The sequence below is a fragment of the Myotis davidii genome, unplaced genomic scaffold, assembly GCF_000327345.1.
Source record: "Myotis davidii unplaced genomic scaffold, ASM32734v1 scaffold159, whole genome shotgun sequence".
NCBI classification, from domain to species: domain Eukaryota; kingdom Metazoa; phylum Chordata; class Mammalia; order Chiroptera; family Vespertilionidae; genus Myotis; species Myotis davidii.
Window position 1 is genome coordinate 5,604,408 of NW_006291231.1, and position 7,698 is coordinate 5,612,105.

Consider the following 7,698-nt stretch of genomic DNA (forward strand, 5'->3'; position numbering starts at 1 on the left):
AGAAACGGAATTTCTGGAGGCTGAGGCCCAGAAACCAGGATTTTAAAAAGATTCCCAGGTGATTCTAATGTGCAGCCAAGGTTGAGAACCACTGTTTTAGAGGGTTGGTTAGCTATACTGTACTTTTCACAAAGGACCGGCACATAGTAAATACTCAATAAATGGTTACATGTGATACATGGTAAACACTCAATAAATGGTTACATGTGACACATGGTAAACACTCAACTATGGCTATTTTTCTTTTCGATTGTAGTTTTCAAACAAAGTTTTCAACCTGGAGCCCCAGGAAATCCATAGATGGGCTTCCACAGATCCCAGAAACACCCTGAACTCATTCAAAGTGGTGTGTGCACGTGTGTGTGTATGTGTGTGTGTGTGTGTGTGTGCACGCGCGCGCGCACCTTTTCTTCTCTAAGGAAAGAATCCATAACTTTTATCACAACCTCAAAAGACTCTCAGACTGAAAGCAGGTAAAAAGCAATTGAGCTTCTGTGCCTTCCAAAGTGCTTAGCTCATTTTACGTACCTACAGAACAGCTGTCTGGGTCCCCCTCTGAACTCACTTTTCTGTGGCTGTTCAAGGGGCCTGCATGTTCTACACTGCAGCACGACCTCTGTAAGAAGCTCTTACATCTGAACAGCAGAATGAAAGGAATAGGACTGGAATTTCTAAAGAAGAAATTCAACTTAATTTCAACAATTGTACTCCAGCTCTTACCTCTTTAAATGCATCTTTTTCATAGCCTTTTTGACATAACCAATGGCCAAGGAAGGCAGCTGGAATGTTTTATTCTTAGAATGTGGTCACTTCATTTTAAGAGAAAAACAAAAAAAAAATTCGTAATGAATGAAATAGAATGGCCCAGTCAAAGATTGATTTTTCTACTCATCAACCCAGATGACTGTCAAGTGGCTAGACAGTCTCTGGCAAGGGAACGCTTGGTGGCAAGAGAGCTACTTCAACATTTAAATCATAGTCTCCTCATATGGAGCGAAGGAATGATAGGGATAATCCCTCTTTCCTGGGGCTGCTGTGAGAATTAAATAAGAAAATAATTGTAAGGCATCTGGTAAGCACCCAACACAGCATAAACACCTCATAAATATTAACTATTAAACATCTTCTATGGTAGGAAGACGAAGTATTCCTCATCTGATTTCTGAGCCACAGATTCTAGACTCGAGATTGAGTTTGGCCACTAATACATCTCAGTTTCTTTCCTAAGGCATCTCTTAGTGACCAAGGAGGAAAAGAGCACACACCAGCTGAAAAGTGTCTGAGCAGTAACTTCAAACAGCACCTATCATCATGTCCAACACTGAGCTGCAAATGTGAGAATCAAGTTAAAAGAAATAGCATAACCCTACAAAGCAATCACTTCAAACCCTAAAGATGAGTGATTCCGTGCACATCTTTTCATTCATTCATTTAAAATAGACTGGTTGGTGTGGTTCATGGTTGAGTGGGAGGTCATGGTTCGATTCCCGGTCATGGCACATGCCCAGATTGCAGACTCCATCCCCAGTGTGGGGTGTGCAGGAGGCAGCCGATTGATGGCTCTCTCCCCTCATTGATGTTTCTCTCCCTGCCTTCCTCTTTCTGAAATCAATAAAAACATATTTTTAAAAAAGTTACTGAGCATATATGATGTGAGAGGCACAGGGATATACAAAGAAGAGAGATCAGAGCAGCAGGAGAGACAGACAAGTACAGCCAGCACTGCACCACAGGGTCAAGTCTGGTGCAGGGGCTAGATAGGAGGGGGTGTTCAGCAAAGCTTCTTGAAAAAACAACACTGGGGCTTAGTTTGGAAGGAGGAGTAGATGTTCACTAGTTTCAAAAATGAGAAACAATATTCTAGAGATAACAGCACATGAAAAGCTTGAAAATAGAGCATCTGGGGATCCTGGGCTTGTACTGGTCAGCATAGCACAGGGATAGTGTCGGCAACAAGAAGAAGCCTTCGCTGGACATCCTCCCTCCTCTCCATCTGCTGAGTCCACAGGAGGAGGCAGGGGGTCCTCGGTCTCAGGGCAGGAGCCTGGACCTCGCCCCTTACCCCAAGGCTTTGAGGTTTGGAACAGTTCTGTGAGCTTCTCTCTAGTTCTATCTATGACGTTTTGAATGGAACATCCCTTACCCCACACAGTTACTTTTTTTTTTCTTGTGAAGAGAACTTCTAAGATCTATTTTCTTAGCAACTTTCCAAATATGCAACACAGTATTATTAACTACAATGGCCACACCGTGTGTCACATCGTGACTTATTTATTCATAATTGGAGGTCTGTACCTTCTGACCACGGATTCATGATTCCATTTCAGCTGTTCTTTAGAAAGAGCACTCAGGCAGTGGTGAGGAGGATGGCCTGGAAGCCAGGAGGCTGGAGGGAGCATTTTACAGACGACTTGTAAAGAGTAAAACTGGGCGGGTCTAAGCGAAAGGAGAAATAGAGTAAGACTGAGAGCTATATAAGGGGCCCGGTCAATCAGCAGATTGATTATCAGCGGTTCTCAACCTGTGGGTTGCGACCCCTTTGGGGGTCGAATAACCCTTTCACAGAGGTCCCATAAGACCATCAGAAAACACATATATAATTACATATTGTTTTTGTGATTAATCACTATGCTTTAATTATGTTCAATTTGTAACAATGAAATTGGGGGTCACCACAACATGAGGAACTGTATTAAAGGGTCGCGGCATTAGGAAGGTTGAGAACCACTGGATTAGGTAGAGGAGGAAAGGTAGCAGATGAGATCAGGATCAGTCCCAGGTTTAAGCCCCAGCAGCTCAGTGAGAGGATGAATACCCTCCAGGAGAGACAGATGAAAGAGTATCTGTGGTTTCTACTTGCCCAGCATCCACTCTCTCCTTCCAATATTTCCTTTTAAAACCACCCTCTCCTGCACTCAGGTCATCTGGTTTAAGAGGGTTGCTGACCACACTCCCGTGCACCTTGTCCACCTCCCAAGCCACTCAGCACACAGACCACCCTCCCATTCCCAAAGGCTCCACCTCTGGCCAAAGGAGCTGGTTCAGGCCTGCGCACAGGATCAAAGTGGTCTAATTAAGTTAATCCTGAATTATTCCCTTTTCCTGCAAGGGTTTAAGCCTGAAGCTGCTGGGGACCATTTTACCACCATGAAGATGAGAGGAAATAAAAAGTGGAACCTTCCTGAACTTTTCCAATACAGAAGCCAGGATATAGCCCTTCCTACTTGAGCAAGTACAGACTGGGTTTCTGTGACCTGCTGCCAAGAGTCCTGGCAAATACAAAAAGTGAAGACAATTGTGTTTCGAAAAAGGAAAAAAAAAAAAAAGAGCCTACTTTTGTGAGTGGTGGATTGAAAAACGTACATTACTGTGATAATAGTACCTTAAAACATTTAAATCTGCACAAGGCATTTAGGGACTTTATAGCAAATTCCACCATGAATAATGAAAAGCCAAGCCAGGCTGCCTTCGAAAATGTTACCGTACCAACAATGGCACATTCACTCATTAAGTTAACATTTCCTGAATATCTTCAGGGTCCTCAGACTTACACAATAGAAATTATAAAGCTCTGTGCTTGGTTTGAGCTGATCCATCCACGGCCCTTCCATAAAGAGCAGCTGTGTATGCTGTTCAGCCTAATTGTGTCATGTCAGAGAGGCCAGGTGTTTCTGTCTGGCCCCACAGCCGTCCTGGATGTTGAGGACACCACCTGAATTTCAGACTGGCCATCTAAACAACACCGCTGGTGAAGCAGCACTGCAACTGAGCCCTTGGGGGGAAAAGCAGAAGATGATTTGAATTTCTCTTCCCCTCTAATAAAATATCTACTGACATTTATGGAGGAGCCTGGACAACACCTTGTGCTGGGCCCTCTTTTCTTTCTTTACTTTCTCCCCATGAGAAAACCCCCCCACTAGATGATTTAACCTTTATTAATGCACCCACACCTCTGTCTATATAAGTACACTTAAATTGTCACCTCCTACCCTGTATACTTCCCAGTGTCAAGTGTCCATCCCTGGTAGGGTTTGGTGGTTTTGCCACTCCACCATATGTCCATTCTCACTCTGACAATAGTGCTCCCACGTCCTTTGAGGAAGTAGCTACCTACTCCCCATTGTGTGCTGTCTCGGTGGTGCTGTCAATCAATCCGGGGGGCTCGGCAGTGTGCATGCCACTCAAACTATGCCCAAGTGTTCTCTTTCCTTCTGTGCTAAGTCCAAGGGCAGAGCACTCCAAGGGCAAACCTCCAGCTGTGCCTCAGGAAGAAGAACATCAGTTCCTGCTCCCCAGCTGCCCAGAGCACTTCCCTTTCCATCCTGAGAACAGTTCCTCTGACTTCCTTTGACCCTTAGGATATCCTCCACATTGCATTGCATTTTCTGTTGCTTGACAAATAGAGGAACTTACCTATACACAATCCACTGTGATTTAAACACTAAGCAATAGCTAACATTCATAGCATACTCTGCAGCTTATAAAGTACTTTCACATCCAATTTATCTTTTAATCGACCTTTTTGAAACCCAATATTTCTCCTCCCCCCAAATAAATCACTTACTGATTTCTCACAACAGCACAATCATTCTTTCAGTCACATAAGCTGTTTTAAATATCAGAATGACTTTGACTCTAGGCTTTCACTAACCCCCCTATAATCAGTCACCTAATCCTAACTATGGGATCTCCCGGATCCATCCCTTCCTTCCCATTCTCTCTGCCTCTAACTGTCAGAGCCTTCCTCACCTCCCAACAACGGTCTGCTGACTGCCACTAGTCAACCGTCTCCAAGCCAACCTGGTGCCACAAGCAGAAGGGTATGGCTACCATTTTATCATCACTGTGTCACTCCTCTCCTACCCATGGCTTGCGGAGCAAAGATTACAGGACAATGATTTACAGGGCAATTCCCTAGCCTCAATGCTGGGCTATCTACAAGCAGGCTCCACTTCTCTCTTCTATCTCACAGTACACTATTCTTCAGCAGAAAGCTTTTGCTGGAACAAGTGTTTTCAAACATGTAGTGGATTGAAAAAAAAAGGCTATAATTTTATGCAGCTCTTTCTCATCATAAGTGGGGTCTTTGGACACCCCTTGAATCTGAGGTGACCTTGTGACTTGATTTGGTCAATGGGAGAAGAGCAAATGCAATACAAACAGAGGCTTAACAATCATTTTTGAATTGCTGCTCTTGGAACACTGCTTTGTTGCCATGTAAAGAAGCCCAGGCTAGTAGGCTAGAGAATGGGAGGTACATGTCCCAGTCACCTGTTAACCTGGCCAACACCTAGTAACTGCCAGATATAAGCGAGGCCATCCTAGATCATCCTGCCACCCGCGAACCCACCAGGTGACTGAAGATGCCTGAGGGGCTCCAACGGAGACCAGCGGAAGAACCACCCAGCTGAAGCCAGCCCACATTGCTGACCACAGAATCATGGCCTATAGTCAATATTTTAAGCAACAACTTTTGGGGTGATTTGTTATGCAGTCAAGGATGATTGATAAAACATCTAAGCTGATTTGGTCACGTTCTCCTAGGAATTCCTTTCAATTACTACTTACTGCCTTGGGCACTCAATCCTAAAATACCTTCTTTCATGTTTTGTACCATTATTTAATTTTTTATGTGTTCTATTTCCCCCCTTTTAAGTACACAGTCTTCTTGTAAGGAGACTGTGTACTTTATATTTTTATATCTCACCTAGGCACAAAATGAATACACAATGGCTAGTTAGGAATCAGTATTTTCCATCAAGCATATCAATTAACATTCATCATTTCAAAGCATATTTCGATCATTAATTTTACAAGCTTAAAAAGGATCTGATAAGATGCAAACCATAAAATACAAAATCTAGTCATCTAACCTATAAAGTACAAAACCATGCATAGCAGAGATCATCCTAGAAACCATTTTTATTGATTCATTTTCAGATGATTACTTCTTGCAAGCGAACCTGCATACCAATAAAAAGGGGCACGAAGAAGCAAGCATGTACTAAGGGTAAAAGTTTCACAGAAGCAACTGTTTGATTTTCACCAGGATATTATTTTTCTCCCAAGACACATATTTCTCCTATGTGGTTCACAACCCTAATCTGACAGACTGCCAAAAACAAGGCTTCTATCCTAAGAATGTCGCTGACTCTCTCCTTACTGTTCAATTAGATTTTGCATTTAATAGAGAAATCCCCTTGTGTTCCTCATAATGGTGCACCTGCTCCTTGGGAGATTTCCTCTTTTGACAAGAAATGCCTCGAGTCTGGCAAGAAAAAAACAGCTCCAGGCTTTCTCTGATAATATCAAAGACATTTGTTTGTTTTAGATGTTTGTGTGGGTTTCCCTCCCCTTAAGAGCAGTAAAGCACTGCTATGATTCCTTCCAAAACAACAACACACACACAGTTTCTTGGCCTCTGTTCCACATTTCCACTGTACACCTGCGCCAGAGCGACTGCCTGGAATTAGCTAAGCTATGACATGGTAGACAGAGACATTCATTTGCTTTACTCGCTACCTTCTGGATGGCAACACATGGTAAATGTCCAAACAAAGGCATCATCATTTCAAACCCACTATCTTGTCATCTTTTCTCATGAACTGCTTGCTATGGAGAAAATGAAGTTTATATTCAAAATTATATCCCTTTTTTATATCTTATTTCTAACTGAGGGAGCCAAGCACCCATCTTTTTCTTTCCGATTGTAGACCTGGGAATTCCTACAGGTTTGATCGGGAGTAATCTTCAGTGAGTATGGCCTTCCGGAGAAGCTTCTGCGATTGGTACCGAAGTGTCACATCTTTTCCTAATAGTTTTAAGGACATCTTTACGGGGTCTCCCTGCACTCTAAGCATGCCCCATGTAATTTAACATGGAGATGCATCAGAAATACCCAGTAGACGTTCTCTCCCAGATGTGAGCACGTTAGCATAAATGCTTTCCTACACCTTGTTCTTTTTCTTTGCCTTTTAAAATTTCAATATTTACAAATGAAATACAGATTTCAACCCATTCCCAACTGGGATGTCGGCTGTACAGTGAGAGAAACGGGTTTTTGCCTTCCTGCGGACTCAGTAAGGAAAGTGGTGCTTGGAAATGACGTGTTTAGAGTGACACCTTGGAGAATGGACAGACTCTGCACATGTAATCCTCATAAACCTCCCCAGACAGCCCTTATTTCATTTTGCAAACTGCACCCTGGCCGGGCTCCACAACACGTGCAGAGCGGGGAGGCTGTCCTGCGGGGGGGGGGGGGGAAGAGGCGTGGAGCCCAGCTACCAGCACGCGAGAAACGGGCACCGACAGGGAGCTCCCTTAATTAACTTTCCCAAGGAAAGCAATGTTCCCACAGGAAAAAACAACCCCGTTTCGCCTCTCCTAGCGGCCCACTGGAAATGAGCAACAATGCTCCTGCCTTTTTGTTTCCTCGAGACTTTCTTCTTTGCAAGCAGTAGCGTGTTCCTCAAAGAATGCTAGTATTTCCTGTGGAAACTGTATGGCTGCCAGGAGTGGCTCCTAATTTTCCCGCTTTTCTTTTCATGCAAAACGAAGTAAACAAAGCATGGCTTTGGACGACGGCCAATATACCGGCTCACCTCACTTACCACCTGCGGAGGAAAGTCATCACCAGGGAAGGCCACGGGAGAAACGAGAAATGGACACGGACCGGCCTGGACGCAGGACCGCGCGGAG

General features: G+C 43.9%; 1 protein-coding gene across 3 annotated transcripts in view; it reads right to left on the bottom strand.

Moving 5' to 3' along the window:
• Nucleotides 1–7,698, bottom strand: part of SNCAIP (synuclein alpha interacting protein) — a 139,141-nt gene that overhangs the window by 129,355 nt on the left and 2,088 nt on the right. For 2 of the 3 annotated variants that reach the window (XM_015564384.1, XM_015564383.1), the window contains exon 1: nt 7,611–7,692. The exons of the other annotated variant lie outside the window; for it this stretch is intronic. The gene's annotated coding sequence lies outside the window, so the exon portion shown is untranslated. Of the gene's footprint in view, nt 1–7,610; nt 7,693–7,698 lie in introns of those variants that run through there. 3 annotated transcript variants of the gene reach the window in all.